The sequence below is a fragment of the Equus caballus genome, chromosome 19 (assembly GCF_041296265.1).
Source record: "Equus caballus isolate H_3958 breed thoroughbred chromosome 19, TB-T2T, whole genome shotgun sequence".
Taxonomy (NCBI): Eukaryota; Metazoa; Chordata; class Mammalia; order Perissodactyla; family Equidae; genus Equus; species Equus caballus.
Genome location: NC_091702.1, coordinates 36,211,392 through 36,230,633, shown reverse-complemented (window position 1 = coordinate 36,230,633; position 19,242 = coordinate 36,211,392). Strand labels below are relative to the sequence as shown.

Genomic DNA, 19,242 nt, shown 5'->3' with positions numbered 1-19,242 from the left:
ATTCCTTCCCTGATCCCAAAATCTCCATCTCTGAAATGAAAGAATTTGGTTAGATTGGTTCTTAAAGTCCCCTCTGACTTTAAGATTCTGACCTCTCCTTACAGATCAATGACTCATCCTCAAAAGGTCAAACAACAGAACAGGAACCCATCAATGTTGCCAGTGGATAAGTTGACCAGATCCCCTAAAAATGAGACCCAGATGACGGAGTAGAGAAACATGGGGGAAGGTGGATTTTTTTTTCCTTTCTAATCAGAAACTGAGTGTTGCTGGAGGGAGGAGATGACCAATGCCTAAATGGGCCAACTACTGTATATATACAATTCAAATTCCAACTGCTCTTCTGGTATGTGAAAGAATCAGAGCCTAAATAAAAGAATAACCATTTTCCCACCCTGGTTCTGTAGAAGAGTCATAGGACTTTCCTATGACTCTGGAAAAGTGGCAGTATGGGAGGGAGAAAGGACTAGATATGAAATAAAATCACAGCTAATAAGACATTTGACTCAAAGTAATGTTATAATCAACTGGTCGGACTCCACCTGTTGTTAGATGCTGACATGGAGCCTGGAGAAGGAAAGTGACTTGCCCAAGGTGACTCAGCCAGAGCTGGAATTAGAATTAGATTCTTGTGGCTTCTGGTTCACATAACATAAAACAAACTGCTTCACTCCCCAAAACAATGGGATTCTATCCAGGTAACTAAGAAAATAATTTCATTTATAACTACTGCCTCCACCTCCACCTCAAAAAACAATAACTTATTAATTTGATTTAAGGCAGTCTAGGGCTGTTTCCATCAAATTCTAATAAACCATTCACTCTAGCAATATAGACATGTCCATGGGAAGTAGTTGGGTATTATTCAGGCTTGCTAATGAATCACCCTGTGGAAAACAGATAATCAACAGTCTGCAGGAGGTCAGAAGCCTGTTCTTGTTCAAGTACAGATCTTGCCTATTAAAGAACATTGGGTATCAACTCTAAATAGTAAACAGGGTATACCATTTCAGATTCCATGAAGCGCAGCTTTAAATAGATTTGGTTTGGAAACGGGACAGGGAACACACCACAGTCAGTGGATCAACATTGAAAGAAGAGAAAAACAATGATTATACTCATTAAAGGGGTACCTGTTGACATATCTACTGTCAACTCCAATTATTTATTAAAACTGTTATTCTTTCTTCATTTCTGCCACTGATACTAATGATGACTACAAGATTATTTTAAATTTCTACAGCATGACCCCAGAATATTTACTCTTCCACCTTCCAAATGTTATTCGAGAAGTTTTTATCCTTCCCACCCCATCAGCCCCCACCTCCAAAATATAGAGGATGGATAGATAGATAGATAGATAGATAGATAGATAGATAGAAACAGATGAAATACCTTTCCCGAGAACAATTTTTCATAACTTTTCAAGGCTCGCTTAAACTCCTCTTTGTAGTTTCAAGATGGGTTCCAGTGGGGAAGAGGGGCATAGTTAACCACTTTTCAAAGCTTATTCTATTCATATTTAACAATTATGGGGCCGGCCCCATGGCCGAGTGGTTAAGTTCTCGCGCTCTGCTTTGGTGACCCAGGGTTTTGCCAGCTCGGATCCTGGGCATGGACACGGCATTGCTCACCAGGCCATGCTGAGGCAGTGTCCCACACAGCACAACCAGAAGGACCTACAACTAGAATATACAACTATGTACTGGGGGACTTTGGGGAGAAGAAGAAGAAGAAAAAAAAAAGATTGGCAACAGCTGTTAGCTCAGGCGCCAATCTTACAAAAAAAAAGAAAAAGACAATCAGCATTTAGAGAAAAGTTAACAACTGCAGTTTCTAAATGAATAAGTTAGATCTCTGCCTAGCAGAGCTATCAAAAACTATGATACTACACATCTACAGTACATTCTCGTCTGATATATTTATCCACAAAAATACATGAAATATATGAGAAAGAAGTTCTTGCAGGGGCATTTTATGGACTAGAAAATGATGAGCAGGAGCCATTCCTGTATTTTTGGTCACTACTTTTTTGAATAATCCTATCTTTTGTAGGAATGAGAATAAAATCCAACAACACACAACTGGTTGCTATGTCTGATCCAGATATAGATGAGTTTCACAGTCTATACTTCACCCACCTTGTTTGCACATGACGTGTTCTTATTCCATGTGTATGGTGAATATGAGCTTTGAAAACCAAATTAATGGAAGACCATAATCTCTACTTAATTCTAAAATGCTAACTCCTACAAATATGGGGCAGTACCAACAAATTTCAATTCTTTCAGAGGTCTGTATAACTAAAGTCATGTTTATAGTTCAAGATCATGGAAATAACTTACCAAAGGAATTATGAAAATACTCAGTAAGAACAAATGTTTACAGTACTTTCAATGCTGACATCAAATCTTTCACAAAGTTGCTATTCTACAGGGCCTGTAGTCAAGACACCATATGGGCTACTTCACTACTCTTTGCTAAGTCTTCTAAAAGATGACACTGAGCACAGCAAAGCTAAGTGGGAAGTGCAAATATCAGCTGGTGAGCTATAGGAGAAAACTCACATTTTGCAAATTTTACAACTATCATACTTTAATTTTTTTTTATTTACCTCTGTTTTCTTGACAAACTCAAAAAGAATGCGTTCTTCTGCCAAAGATCTATCTCCTTCACACTGGTGCCCCAGGAGAGTAGCATGCAGATACAGTCCTGGGTTTCAAAAAAGTCTAACTCATTTTCCCTATTCTCAGGATTTTTTGTTGTTGTTCAGCCTTGGATTATGTCTTTTTGAGATTTTGGGGGGCAGCTAAGAGACAGTGATGGATGCAACTAGTAAAGTTTACCCCTTCAGAGCCAGGTAACACTGGCAGCATAGTGTGGTGAAAAATGCACTCAACCAAGGGCCAGAAAGCTGGAGAGAAAGCCCTCCTGCCACATACTAGCTGGAAATACAAGAAGGCAATGGACAAGAACATCCTAGTACATGCACATTATGGACTCTTAAAGACTCGTTAAATCTGAATCTTTTGTGTCACCCAGATTTTTGTGTTTTTGGTATCAAACATTAAGGGCTAAGAAGTGAAAGGGAAAATTAAACCAAGAAGACATAAAAGGAGGGCAGTTCTCTGTCTCAGCCATTTTTCAGGTTTTGGTGCTCATGAAATATCTTTGTATTTCTTCTGTTGGGAGTAAAAGCAAACAATCATTATTGGCTAAGACGGCTATTAGCATTTCATAAATATGAAGGTGTCAATCCTCTCTTACCTCAGATAGCTAGCTCTTAGAATGGTCAGTAGACACAAGGTTCAGCCAACTGCAGTGCAAGGTCTGTAAATGAAATAGGGAAAAGTTACCCTTAGGTACTAAGCTATATTTATTCAATCATCATCATAAACTCATGTCTATATAGCAGTTTCTTGTTTTGAAAAATATTTTCACATTCATTATCTCAATTCACCCCACAACAACCTGGTGGAGAAGCAGGAAGAGATTATTCTGCTCACTTCATAGGTGAGGAAACAGAAGCTGGCAGAGGGGCAGGGAGGACAGGACGGGAACTAACATCTCTCTCATGATTAACTTCACAAATACCGCATCATTGTCTTCATTTTACAGATGTGGAAACTGAAGTTCAGAAAAGGCAGATAACTTGCCCAAGACTACACAGTACAGTACATGGCAGGGTGTGCGTCTGGACCCTCTGGGCTCTGCTGTTGGTCCACTGGTCTTTCCTTTATATCTCAGCCCCTCATAGGATATCAGGGTTAGGAAAATACAAAGACAAACAACTCACTGATCCACTAGGCTTAGTAGAGGAGGGAATAATAAAATAAAACCAGCTATTTGACTGATGTGAGGAAGTAGGAAAAACATATGGGATTTAGAGCCAGTCAGACTTGTCTTCCTCTTACCAATGGCCTTAGGCAAGTTACTTAAACTCTCTGACTGTCAATTTCCTTATGTGTAAATGAGGATTATAACACTTAGTTCCTAGCCAAAGCTCAGTTAAACTTTGGAAGATTTTCCTCCATTATTTCATATCCACAGATATGGACAGCAGTGGTATACAAAACAATACCATTTCTTTCTAAGCCACGTTTATATGATCAAAGAATGATGTTATAAGCATCAAGTATGGCTTTTCTTTTTATTGCCATCTCTTGGATTCATGCCCTTCGTTTTAAAATACCACAACATTTATGTAGGTCAATCTCATATGGCCTCACCTAAACAAACAACACAAAGAACTTTTGTTCCAAAAGACAAAGTCGCAAAATTTAAAACTCAAGTGTCCCCTCAACCCCCAAAAGCAAGAGATACTGCTTTGGGTGAAAGAACTGCAGGTGTGTCACATGCTACTTGAAAGTTTGTGCCCATATGGTGCCTTAGGATCCGAGAGATGGAGCTTCGAACGGAACTGCAAGAACAAGGGAATTAGTTTCAATACAATGGCTAGATTGATGAAGAAGTCTAAGAACTCCTGAAAGTTTTATTATAATACACCATTTTCACATAGGACTCAAATCCGATTAAGAAAAGAGCACAGTTCATAGGACACCCTACAAGAAATTCTTGTCACATGCCATCAAAATCAAATAATGAATCATCTCTTAACATTATATGTTATAGTTTGAAAACTATTTCATGACCATCATATTTTAAATTATACTCATTATAACCCCAATGAAACCTTATTACCCCAATTTTACCAATAATGAAACCAAACTTCCAAGATCACACAGTTAATATGGAGCAGATAAAAATTCAACCTTTTATCTGGATACCAAAATCAGTAAGGACCCTCGTACTCATATGCAGCCTCCCATTTGGGAGCACTCTATGTGGAGGGTAAGGGAAAATGAGCATAGATCATATAAAGTCAATTGTCAAGGCACCAAAGCACATTTAATATCAAGTCCCACTTCACTAGCAAGTGAAAAGAGAAAGAGAAGACTTCACATCTGTGGTCTAACCAGAAGGTGACACATTACTATGCTGAGGCAGAAGGAGTGCTCGATGCAGGTTTACCATCAACACTTTCTCAGCTCTCCCCAGTGAAGTTTCAGAGATGCAACATCCTTGGGCAAGCTATCGAAACACAAGCCACAGAAACAACAGAAGTCGGCACCGCTGAATTTTTGTGAAGGGGCCTTCATCAATAAGTCTCACGTTATGCAGGAGAAAAGCTGAAGCCTTCTAGCTAGGAAGTTCACAAGCCCTCTTCACATGGTTTGAGTGCCATGTGTCCTCAGTAATTCGTATTTCCTAATGGAATGGAGTTCTCCACTGGACCTATTAAGACATCTGGGACAACTGACAAATCCCACTCTAGCATCTTGGTAAGGATGCCAGGTATCCTTGGCTAACTCTGTGTGTTATGACTGCTGACCCAGAACCTGGCTGGTCTGCATCCTTTGTCAAACCACCCATCCTCTCCCAAGAAAAATGTTCTCATCTCCAGAAGCAATTTCAACCAAAAATAAAGAAACCTACATAATCAACCTCTAACTTATAAAACCTCAACCTATTAATTAGAATCTATGCAAAAGCAAGACTCACCAAACCTACTTGGGATTAGGACAGAATAATTGATAATTTCTACCGAATTTTGGGAAAAACAGGAGGGAACAAATAAAGTCAAGAAAAAAGAGGAGGGGGGAAGAAAAATGATAGGGAGTAAGGAAAAAAAGCAAAGAAAACTGGAAGGACATGAGAAATGAAGAGAGCAGAGAGACCTGTTTTGACAGGTTTTTCACAAACCATGGTATCTTTTGAATCAACGGCTGTACCCTAGGACAATTTTTTTTTCTTTTGAGGAAGATTAGCCCTGAGCTAACATCTGCCACCAGTACTCCTCTTTTTGCTGAGGAAGACTGGCCCTGGGCTAATATGCATGCTCATCTTCCTCTACTTTACATGTGGAATGCCTGCCACAGCATGGCTTGACAAGTGGTGTGTAGATCCACACGCAGGATCTGAACCAGAGAACCCTGGGCTGTCAAAGTGGAACATGTGAACTTAACCGCCATGCCACCGGGCCAGCATCCTGAGGACAATTTTTATGCAATCATCTAGATGATGATTCTAACATGATGAACAAAAATTCCAACTCACTGGCATCAGAAATGCTAGGACCAATGTAAAGATGTCTCTTAATACTTGATACTTTACAAGTGCAACAGTACAAATGGGCAATATAACTCCCACTAAGGCCATAAATGGGTAACTCTTTAGCCCTGTGATCCCAGATGTTCTTTCTGAACAGGGGGTGTTATCTTGAAAAGAACACCCACATGAGCACTGAGGACCTGGGTTCTGCTGTTAGCACTACAATTCCCAAATCTTTTGAATTAGAAGTTCTATGAAATATACACTTTTGTGTTTCTCTTTTCACAGGTCTTGAGGATGGTTGTCTCTAAACCACTGTGAAAAGGCTAGGAATTATTTTGTCTACACTTTGTGCCCTTTGGTAAGTTTTGTGTGGTGGTGGAAGTAGTGGTGAGAGGATTACCTTTCCTAAGATTTGTTTAAATTAAACAGTGTCATTATCTTAAACATGATTATTAGCAAGTCTGTTCCCAAAAGCAGTTGAAATGTTAGATTAGGGCAAAGGCATTAGATGACAAACATGGAATGTCCTCCACCACCATCATCAAATCCCGTAGGAAGAACATTTTTAAATGCACTCTCTCACCTGCCAAGCTAAGATACCTATCAAGAATACAACATATTCCATGGCTTATGAATGACTTGGTTGTCTCATTAAAGTAATATTTGCCAGTATTTAATTGCTTCCCTCCCTGATTTTAATTTCCTCACCTGTCAGCATTTATCAGAGGCACTGAGATCTTCTGACATCCTGGCTGATTGTGTTGAAATTAATCAGATTTTTAAAAAGTAAATTGCTTTGGCCTAAAGGTAACGCTCAACTTCTTCATGTGATATTTATAAGGTTTCTATCAATGGAACTTATAATCTTGAAATGAAATGAGAGGTTTTAGGAATCCTAAGTAGAAATATAAGTAGTTTGAAAATTTCCAGCACTGGACTTTTAAAAGATCAGGAATTCAAAAAAATGCAACTAACAAGTGCTTACTGAACATATAGCATTTGTGAGCAGTCATTTTGGGTAAACAGAAGAGTAAAATATGAAGCTACCTCAGAAGTTTGGAGAATCAGGTAAAAATTAATTAATTAAGCTGAACTCACCTTGACTAAAGTAGCTGACAATCTGGCCACTCAAAAGGTGCATTTTCTATTTATAATTGTGACCAGTTACATACATTATGCTTTCACACAGTTAATCATTTTACTCTTCACCTCAATCCAGTGAGGTGAAATTGGTGTTATTGTTAATAACAGTAGCAATATTCCCATTTGACAACTGACAAACTGGAGGCAAAGAGTGGTAAAGCGATTCTTCCCTAGACAACTGATTATGAGCAGACCTGGTCTTGTGATCTAAATAAAATCAGAAAATGCAGCATGATTGCTTTGGAATAAAGAGAGAAAAAATTCTTTGCAAATCCTCCATACATAATTATTCAGTGCTAATTCTTGTGCTAATATCTATCAGTAACAGTGCTTAAGACAGTCAGGAAATTCAGAAGCACTAAGCTGTTCTATAAGAAGTGAATGAAATGATGGATAGAGAAATACTTCATAACGTGTCCTACCATCATGAGATTATTTTTTTCATTTATGTAATCATTCCTACTTTGGAATATGGAAATATGTATTCATGCAGTAATTAGGTCCCAAAAGTGAGCCTATAATGATATCATCACGCCTATCTTTCAGTTATTCTGTTGGTTCTAAGGCCCTTAAATTGAACAGAAGAATGAAAAAGGCTGCATGCATGCAAATTGGGGGGCGGGGAAGTCAAGGGTAAAACATAGAATTTAGAGGTTGATTTTCACAAAAATGGCTTTATAACTAGACATAAAAAAACTCTAGTAGGGTCTTATCTTTCCAGTGGACTCTGAGCCCCTACTTAACCCTTAAGTGTCTCTCCTGATGTGAAGTTTTTCCTGACGTAGAAAGTTTGGTGAAACAGCCTTTCTGAAGACCACCATAATGCCGGGTTCCATATCTGGATCATTAAAATTACCACATCGTCGTATCACTTTTTTCGATTGTGTGCCTTGAAGAGAAAAATCTTGCCTAATTCAGTTTCTTGAATCTGAACCCCAAGTCAAGATTCTGGTCCTTGGTTGGTAGCTCAAGAAATATTTATTGAATGAATGCATGAACAAATGAAAAAAGCATCCTATGTAATTCCTGTAGCACCTAGCTCAATGTAAGGCATATGGGCTTAGTAAATGTTGGCTGAATTGAAATTAATTGAACACTTAATTTAAAAAGTAAAATATTCAACTAAATGATTTTAAAAGCTACTGAGTAACTGAGGGGTTCAGTGAGGAGATAAGTAATCTGCAATGACCCAGTCATCAATAATCCACTAAAGGGGTGAAGAAATGTTTTTCACAGGAAGAATAATAAAGGCTGAACACATGAGTAAAAATGTAGGCAGGAGTTGAGAAAATTCATGTAGAGAAAAACAGTATTTGTCAAGAAAATCATGTTAAGTTCTAGATAGAAAATTACAAAATAAAAGGGAAAACAAATCTAAAGATAATAGAATTTTTTTTAGGAATGTAAGTATAAATAAAGTCAAAAAAACAAGGAATGGAGAAGAAAAAGGAGAGGGAGGGAGAAATTCTTGAAATAATGAATTCTAAAAACTAAATCATGTGTTTTAAACAGAAAAAGAAAGAAATCATTGGATAGATCAAGACAAAAGAGTTACTCAAGCTAAAAGTAGTATTTATTAAACACAGTATTTTTCTGTAACTGAGCTAAGCATTTTACATACTTTAATTCTCAAAAATATTCTTAGAAGTCATTATTATATCCATTTTGTAACTAAGTAAACCAAGGTTTAGAAAGATTCAGTAATCTGATCAAGTTCACACAGCTAGTAAATTGTGGCACTAGAATTTATATCCCAGCTTTTAGACCCACAAACTCATACTGTTCCTAGTATCTAACAGACAAAAGAAGTGGGCTTGAAAGAGGACTTTAGAGTTGGATGCATGATGGCAATCTAGAAAGTGATGTGTAAAGAGAGAAAGCATAAAGAACATGAGCATCCACACCTTTTTAAGTCCTGGGAGGTAAGTAGCAAGAAAAAGACTGAAGGAGGAGAGAGGGTGGATGGGGGAATAGAAGCTACCTTTGAGTATCTGAGGACTGTCATGGATGAGCAATGCAAAGGAGAACTTTAAACATGAAGCTGTCCAGCAGTAGAACAAATTGCCTCACAAAGAACTGGAAGTGTTCAAGTAGAGGCTAAATGGCCATCCGTCAGGGAAAGCATGTGTCACATCCTGACAGTGGGAGAGAGTCTGCATTAAAAGATGGGCCAATGCAGTTCTGTGTTTCAGAGATTTAGCTGCCCAATATTGAGAGAGAAACAACAGCTCAGATCTCTAAATACAGTTTTGAAGAGTGCCTTTTGAAGAAGTGACCCCTGAATAAAAATAACATTCATTCAATACATCCATGGAGCGCCGACAATATGCCAAGCACAAGACAGTCTCCATGCTCAGGAAGTTTAGACAAGGAGGCAGAAAACACATTTTAAAGAGTTAAAACAGAACTGCTGTCAGGCAATCTGTGAGCCTAATAAATGGCTGCGAAAAACCATAACTAGAAGTCTAAGGAAGAAAGAAGAAAGACTAAATGGTTTGCAAGTAACTAAAGGCAGGAAACATCAGTTTTGTGGAAAGAAAGGAAGTCACCAAAGGCCTAGATTTAGGGAAGAGCTAATTCACAGGGGTGACCAAAGGTCAAATCAGATCTCACTTTTGGGTAACCGAGAGAGACATGGAGAAAGAATCAGAAGAATGTTAGAAAACAGAGTTTAATTCAAAAAGCTCACAGGTGAGGGAAAGCAGTCAAATGTTGGATGAGAAATAGGAAAAAGTGAGATCTTGCAAAAGAACATGCAATTTATTTGAAAATGAGATAACAATTCATTTGAGAGTCTGAAAGCCTACTTTCAGGATTTGCCAAATTTACTCATTTCCATACACGGCAACCTCTCTCAAGACCCACCACCCCCCCCCCCCCAAAAACAAAGCTACTCTAAAACAGGAAGGAGGTATTCAAGAGAAAACATAATATCTGGGTCTGGTTCTGTAGCCTTTCTCAGCATTCTTCATTACAATTTCACAGCCTGGCCAGTTTTTATTGAAGAAAATAGATCACATAAAATATTAGCATAAGCAAAAGCTAAGTTAAGAGTAATTTTTATTGGACAACCTCCTTCCTGCAGGAAGGAAAAAAGAGAGAGAGAGAGAGAAGGTTTACTAAAGAATAGGCAGGTGGGAGAGCAGGTGCCCAGTGAGATAGTTTGCAGTGATATAAAGATAATAGCTGTGTGTACAATTTCCTTTCCTGTGACTTAACTAATCTAGGTGAAGAAAAGAGTGGTTCCTTCAACTCAGATTCACTGATTCTTTTTTCCCCACAAAGCTGGAATTCTAAACCAGAAAATGAACAAGTAGTCAACTACTCCTTCAAGTTCTCTCTCAGTCTTGGCAAAGACAAACTTCTGTTTAAAGGGGCAGCAGCGGTTACTATTGAAAAGCAGAAGAGCGAGCAGTGGTGAAAATATGCAAATGGCTTAATACGCAAAAGATATAGAAATCTTCCCAAATTCGTTCAATAACTGTACATATATTTGGCATCACTATGTTTATGAAAGAAGTCCAGAAACATCTACCTTAAAACTCCTGAAACCAAAACGGGAAATCAAAAGAAAAAAAAAGAGCAATGCACTAACAGTTGGGTCCTTGTCCTAGCTCCACCACTTACTAGTGCTGTTGTCTTGAGAGGTCTCTTCCAGCTCTCCTCGCCCATAAGGTCAAAGGACTGGATTAGTTCAGCGGCTCTCAATATGCAGTCCACAAACAGGTAGCAGGTCCTCCAGACCTATTCAGGGGTCTGCAAGTTCATAATACTAAGATGTGATGAACCTTTTTCACTGTGTTGACATTTGCACCAAAGGTGCAAAAGCAATGGTGGGTAAAAATGGCTGAAGTTTCAACACAAATCAAGGCAGTGGTACCAAACTAGGCACCCACAGTAAAGGGAGGAAGGGAGACTAGTTTCACTTAAGCCTGTCCTTAATGCATTAAAAATTATTAATTAAAAATTATTAATTTTATTAAAGCTCATCCTTGAGTAAAGACCTTTTAAATATTCCATGTGACGAAATAGGAAGTATGCATGAAGCACTTCTGCTGAATCCCAGGCTACAATGATTGTCCCCAGGAAATATACTTGTTGATTGTTTGAATTGAGAGCTGAACTAGCAGCTCTTTGCATGGGACACCGTTTTTATCGGAAAGAATGATTGACAAGCTGTGGCCATTCCGACTGGGTCATGCCAGACATTTTCTCAAAAATAAACCAAGAGAACCTATCATTCCAAGCAAAACAACTAACCATAATCATTGCTAAGGATAAAACACAAGTTTTAAAGTGAATATTCGAATTCTGAAAATCTCGCATCTACTATTGTACACTTGACATCTTCTTAATATTTAAAATACTTTTTTGATCAAATCAGTGATGATATTAATGAATGTGGTCTTTTTATGTTATAGAATGAAACATGTCAACATTTGGAAGATACACATAACTTGGTGAACCAATATTTTCCAAATGCCCAATGTGTGATGTTACACAATCATAGATGATTATCAACTCAAAGTGAAAATTAGACCAATAGATTTTAATATAACAGAGTATACAAAAGTTTATTGATATGATTTCAGATTACATTTTGTAACTAAACTTTAGGGAACTACTACTTGTCAAGTTTTGGTGTACTATCAAAGAAGAAAAGTCACAATTGCCTCCTTTTTACTTCCTTTTCCCATCCTTCCTATAAATCTTATCTATATTTTCTTCATAAACTTTAGTCAAAACACATATCACAACAAATTAAATGCAGAAGTAAAAATTCAGTTGCCACTTTCCTCACTAGTTTCTTTGTTTAGGAAAATGTACTTATTTTCACACAGATATTTTTCTTTAAAATATCTTTTTTATTCCTGTTTTAATTTCTAATATGATGAATGTTATGAGCTACAACTCACATACACAAAAACTCATGTGGAAGAGTGTAAGGGGGTCCTGACACCACATCCCTGGCCTAGATGGCATTTCTGCATGCTCCCTGCCTGCTCAGTACTCATCTCCTTTGGTTCTCAATCATGAGGGAAGATACAGAGTGGCTCAGCTCGACTTTCAGATCCAGCTATCTGTTCACTTTTATGTAGCTGCCACTTCAGTGAGCAACTGGAAACATTGAAACATCTGTATGACTTCATCACGGAGTAGCCATTCATCAGTAACAAATATTCATTGTGTGCCTTCTATGGGGCACACAGGACACCTGGATCAGAATCCAGACTCTACTATTACTCGAGGTATACTCCTGGTCAAGATACAAAATCTCTCTAAACTTGTCTCTTAAATGTAAAATAAGAATGACAATAGGACCTATTTCACGTGTACCTCCAATGAAATGATCCATTAAAGAGCTTACTATACACAGTGCCTAGCATATAGTAACAACTCAGTAAATCTTACCCATTGTTATTATAACCAGAATGTCTCTTACCAGAACAGACTGTTTGTAACGTACATGAAAGATATAAAGAGTTTAACCGTAGACTATGAGGGGCTCAGAATCCACCCCAGTTGCTGAAGCATTCAGTTCCATGAAAGCAGAGAAGCAAAAGCTTCCAGGAGTCCTTGTTTCTCACCTCAAGAGCAGAGAATCTGTTTTTGGTCAGGAATGAATGAAATCAGGGTTGTAATAGCGACCCAGCCACTGCATAAATTCCTAAACTTTCCGAGGTCAAACGAGCAAGCAGTTCATATTCAACATCACTCTCATCACTGTGTTGACAGGACAGAGACAACAGGGGAGTGAGGAGTCAAACCAAGTTCCTAGTTAGACAAGAGAGAAGACTTTGACTTTTCCTTTCTTCAGGCAAAAAGTCATATTCATTTTATCTCTTTACTCCATTTCATTAGAAACCCAGAAGGAATGAGGTTGGGTAAAAGTAAAGATGCTTGTCAATCTGAGGTCAGACCAAAAGAAAAAAGGATGCCCTCATATTGCTAAGAATAGATTACAAGTAGGAGAGAGCAGGTCCTTGATAAATTTCTTCAAATTAAAAATATCTGGAGGAACGGACACATGCACACTTATCTATAATTTCTTTATATAAAGGAAATAATCATTAAACTAGTTATATTGGTGGGGCCAGGTTCATTTTTAAAGGAGAAAACATGGTGCCACCTTTATTTCACTTTATTTCATCAACTCTAAGTACCACCACTTCAAATATCAATATCTTACTAGCCTGATAAGACTTTAACTGCTGATTTAATAGAATGATGTAAGCTATGCTTCCAGAATAATGTATAGAAATGATCATGCCCCCTTAACAGCACTTGGATCTTCAATCAGGAAATTCAATTTTAGCTGCAAAACTATGTTTTGGCAAAAGTGCAATTGAACTCAGTGTACTTGTCACAATTCTAAATATACTCCGGTCACCATGACAACAAGGGAGACTGATGGATCGCTTAAAAGAGTACGGTATATTTAATTGTCAGCATTTTAAACTGACTCAGAAAAATGCTGTGTGATAGGTCTACTCACCATGGTTACTGCCGACTTGAGTCCATAATAATCAAAGGTTCACATGCGCACATCGAGAACGTGCGCACAAAGAATGTAAAAGTCGGAAGGCCTTGTATTTCCAGCCACGCCAAATGCCAAACTTAATAAGGCTTTAGAAAAAACTTGTTCTCGTTAAGGTACTACTCAAGAACCTCTCTCCTAGAGGTTCTTGCTCCCTGTCTTAGCTAAAGATAAAGATGAACCTAAGGTTAATTTCCTCCTGGAACATATCTGGAATAGAGGGTGAGACAGACTCTCTCTTCTTTTCTTCCACGTGGACTTGTTCTCAAATGACAACCTTCTGGGACTCATTCATTCCCTAACCAACCATTTTCTGAGCACTTCTCCTAGGTCAGGCAACCTTCTACAGGCTGGGAATAGAGTGGCAACCACCAGATTTGGTCCCATTTTTAGGGAACTGACATTCTAAGACAAGAGAAAGAAAAAAATACAAATAAATAATCCATTAAAAAGAATGAAATCATCCAAATGAACTGACCCATCAGAGCTTACTGCCTAGCATACAGTAAGCACTCAGCAAATCTTCATCATTATTATTATTATAACTAAGATATCTTTCACCAAAACAGTTTGCAATGAACATAAAGAAGACAAAGACATACAACCCTATTTTCAGAGAACAATGACTACTGGCTATGTAGAATATAAAACAAGATAATGGGAGAAAGCCGTGGGGAGGGGAAAGGTGTGCTACTTTAGCTAGAGATAAACGAAGATCTCTCTGAGGAGATGACATTGGTACTGAGCCTTGAATGATGGCTCCAAGCCAGCCACATACAGAATCAGAGAAAGGTAGGGTGGGAACAAACTTGGCTTATACACGGGCAAAAGGAAGGCCAGAGTGTCTGTAGCTTACTGAGTGAAGTGGTTGAGAGTGGGAGGTAAAGGAGAAGACAGAGCCCACCTCACAGGGCCTTGCAGGCCACAGAAAGGTTTTTCGAATGTTTCTAGATACTTGGAAACCACTGTATGGTTTAAGGGGAGGCGGGGGGCAGGAGGGGGCGGTTGTAGAGTTGATACGATCCAATTAACAATTCTAGAAGATCTCTCTGTGCGGTATGAAGAGCGACAAAGGGAAAGCATAAAAGCACAGAGACTGTTTCAGAGACTCCATTGCCAAGTCAAGGTAATGGATGATGACTTGGATTGAGTCACTATTCTCCTACTCCAGTGCTTTTCCATGGCTCCATGCTTACCCTCTCAACTTGCAAAAGAGAGAGTGAAAGCAATCAGAATCAGGAAATATTCTGGAGACAGAGCAAACACGCACTAGCCACGCAGGTACTCTGAGCAAGAGTGGTAGCAAAATGAGTTGGATGTAGGCTCTACAAACAGTGAGGAATATGCCCCATGATTCAGTAGCTCTGGGTGGGGCTTGAGATGCTGAATTTCCAGCAAGCTGTGAGGCTTGATGGTGATGCTGCTGCTCCATGAACCACACTTTGAGAACTAGGGCTCGAGGAGAGTCTGGAGACAGGAACACCTGTAGAGCAGGAGGCCATGAGAGCCAGGCAGAGGGTAATAATAGGTGACATAGACAAAAGGGGAAAAATCCAAGAGATGTAGCAAGAAAGAAACTATCTAAGACTTGAGGACAAATAATCCATGAGTAAAAATAAAGAAGAAGATGGTGAAATTGATTCCGAGCTTTCTTTAATGGCATTGTTCAATATATAGATAGTTTTTATCTATTAATGCAAAGCACTTTCACAACTAACATTTCCTATAGCCACAGTCTATCCCTATAAGATAGGGCCAGGGAAAATGATTGTGGTTACAGGTAATAATAATAACAATAACAATCATTTGAGATCGGTATATTTGTTTATTATTATTTATTATTTGTATATTGACAGTTTATTCTGTGCCAGGCACATTATAACATGTACTATCTGCAGTTCTGACAACAACCCTGTTCCTATTTCACAGATGACAAAACTCAACCTGGGAGACATATATAGCTTGTCCAGAATCACTCCTGCTACAGCTGGATTCAAACACAGGAATAGACCCTAAAATCCATGACCTTCACCTCCATTCTGCCCAAGAAGTTGAATCTATAGAAAAATTAGATGCCTACTTGGGACATTCATCCTCAAAGTCAGGGTTTTCCTCTACTCTGACTAAGCTTCAAGAGGGCAAGTGGCAAAACTTAATCCGTGGACCCTAGTAGCATAGAAGTGAAATACCCAAGGTTAAGTGGCCAGCCTGTAGCAGGACTATGACTCACTTCATACCCTCACAAAATAAACATGGACTGAGCGTTTCTGTGCTCATGCTCAGACTCACGTCTCTATACTCCTACTGCAATGCTTTTCCACAGCCCTATGCTCAGCCTCTCAACTTTATTCTGCTTTTGCTTCACAACTTTTTCTGCCCAGAGAGTAACCAGCTCTCTACACAGTGATGCATTTGGAGTGAGGATGTGAGAAAGAGGCCCTCCTTTGTGAAGATGCATGGTGAACGGTAGTGGATATTGACAAGGCATCAGTAGATAAGAAAGATGAGCTTAGACATTTCCCCAGCCCAGGAAGTGGGTAAGAAATGAACCACAAGATCTTCCTTCTAGTCACCCACACTGTGCTTTCCCAGGATGATTCACAGGTATGGCTCCACAGACCTGACAAAGGGGACCGTCTTCAGGAAGATGAAAGGATGTTTTTATGCCTGCTCTCTTTTTTTTTATTTGTTCCTTCTTGAGTAATAACTATTAATTGTGCTATGCGGGCAGTAGAGAGATGAGTCTACCGGGAAGCCAGCACAAATCCATCAAGTGCTTTTAGTCCGAGCTTTTTAGAAGCAATTGCTTACCACATTTTCCCTGCTCTTTTTCTCACAGCTAGAATTAAAGTGGATTTTACCACACAATCACACCAATGCCATCCTCCCCACCTCCAAAATGAAGACACAAGATGACGATTGGTCTATCACCAGCAAAATCATAAGATGTGTGAGAAAACCAATTCATTTAGTGTTTACAAAGCCTAAGTATTGGACCCTAACAGGTACTCCACATACATTAACATATGACAACCTTGTGAAGTAGATATTGTCCAATTTGGACAGATAGAGAAATTAACGCTCAGAGATGATACGTTATTTGTCTAGAGTTCAACAACTAGAAAATGGTAGAGCCAAGAAGTAAACATAGGTCTTCTGACTCCAAAGCCAATACTTTCTCCACTCATTATAGCCGCCCTATACACACTCCCAAGAGAATCCACAATCTTCCATTCTGTTCTGCAGAAGAATCAAAGCTTCAAATATTTCTTAGAAATAAGGCTATACATAACCAAAAGGTCTCTTCCAAGGGGCCTTTTCTAGGAATAGTGAACAACAGAGCCATTGTAGATTCTATAAGGCTTGCCTCTGACCAAGGCAATAAGTTCTTGACTATATCTGGATTCAGGGATCACTCAGAGTCTGCACCATGCCTGCTATGGAATCACTGAGGCTCTTGAATTTCCGAGCACAGGGCTCTGACCAAATAACAACATCACACAAAGCCTCCTTCCTCCCCAGCCCCAGGGCTGTACTGAAGAAGGGAGAATCAGAGGAGTGGACATAATGGAAGACCGAGGGCCTATAAGTCAAGTGTTCACAGAAGCTCTGGCTCATTACGAAGTAGAATAAAATTAAAAAACCAAATGAAAAGTTAATATAGTCCAAGATTAAACTCATCTTTCATTACTATTCCTACTCCTCTATAGTATACATAGATGCTGGAAAGGATCAAACAAAGGCAAAAATAGGAACAATCCAGTCTTCAGGCCCTTAGACATGGTATCTGAACAAGGTGAGGATTAATATGTGTAAGCAGCATCCTTTTCTGTCTCCCATTACCCAGAGGGGTGGTGAGGTCAAGCATTTTGAAAAGATTCTTTATCATAAGCAAAGCTGACAGGGACACCTGATGGGAATAACTAAATCAAGAAGTAAATAAACACTGGGATCAATGTTCTTTACTTTTGGTGGCTGACTTTAAAACAAGGGTTGACTTATAAAGGTGGATATTTATCTCTTCCAACCATAAATATAGGGTAGCTTCACAAGGTTTTCTCTTTTTTAAAAGTGATTTTGTTTCTCAACACATGCCAGTTAACCACCTTCTATGTGTTAGTTAGTGTGTGGTTTTGGGGGGAAAAATGGTAGAAAGAGAAAAGGACACAATCCCTATTTTCAAAGAGCTCAAAGTCTGGTACCTAAGGCCAAGCACAAAATGTTGTGATTTTTTTTAAGTCTGCAAGTTATGTTCTCAATTATGAAAATACCAAATGTCAGATTCTTCTCCAGTCCAAGCAATATTCTAAAATGAGCCAACTCTCCTGAATCAGACTTTTTTTAATGAAAATTATGACTGTTGAAGCTTTTCCCTTTAATGCCAACATTATTAGAACTCAGAGGAGAACACAAGGTCAATTTACTGTGCTTCATATTCTTCTCAGGCTCTAACCACTGACCAATAAAAAAATAAGTTGAGCCACATATGCAATTTTAAATTTTCTAGTCACCACATTTATAAAGAATAGTAAAAAGAAATTTGGTTTACAAATATATGCAAAATATTATCCTTTAGACATGTGGCACTAGCCCTATTTCAAATGTTCAATGGCCACATGTGGCTAGTGGCTATCATATTGGACAGCACATCTCTAATCTCTCCCAAACATTCACTTCTAGTAAGTGAACAGAGTGAAACGTTTGTTGGAGAAAGGCGCTAAGTTTTACAATAGTTGTCAAGATACATGGACACCCAAAGGCTGACCCAACCCACCCAATATTGTAAAATACTTCTCTCAATCCTATACTCAAGACCAAGAGACTGCAGGACACAGTGACAGCAAATGCTGGAGAGGAAAAATGGCTCCGTCCCATATGTGAAGATGAGGAAAATCAAATAGGAGAAGGATTACCACAAACAAAATGGCAACTTAGCCACTCTACCCATTAGGATACTGATATCATCACATACAGGATGTGAGATCTACCCTCATATCTGTTTTGGCTTGAATCAAGGTTCATTTTCCAACTCTAGCCATCAGTGCTTTTGCTTCCCAACCTCACTGTGCATCCTCTGAAAATAACACAGGGTAAGTAAAAATTCAGGAAACCTGCAATGCATTAATGCAAGAAGCTACCCAAAAAAAAGAGGAAAGAAACTCTTCACCTTTCACACCTTCTGGTTTTGCCCATGGATATGGAACATTCTGTTCCCTTGTCAAATAACAAAGAGCTCTCCTTCCATCACTTGGTCCTCCAGGATAGGAGGGGGGATGATAATGGCTGACATCCTTTAAGCCATATTAATCAAGGGGAAGGATCATCTTCAGAATCATCTGGAAGAATGGGCGGAATCCATCTCTCGCTCCCTCCTGCTTTCCTTAATGTCCTCCTTTCTGTTGGAGATTTGGTTTCTGAGGTGGGCCCCAATCCCTGTATGGTTCACT

At 38.8% G+C, this 19,242-nt stretch overlaps 1 protein-coding gene across 13 annotated transcripts in view; it reads right to left on the bottom strand.

Moving 5' to 3' along the window:
- LPP (LIM domain containing preferred translocation partner in lipoma) overlaps positions 1–19,242 on the bottom strand; it is a 637,546-nt gene that overhangs the window by 462,887 nt on the left and 155,417 nt on the right. For 9 of the 13 annotated variants that reach the window (XM_023623171.2, XM_023623168.2, XM_023623169.2 and 6 more), the window contains one exon: positions 3,268–3,330. The exons of 3 other annotated variants lie outside the window; for them this stretch is intronic. The gene's annotated coding sequence lies outside the window, so the exon portion shown is untranslated. Of the gene's footprint in view, positions 1–3,267; positions 3,331–10,884; positions 11,015–19,242 lie in introns of those variants that run through there. One more of the 13 variants, XM_070243466.1, reaches the window with a different exon arrangement.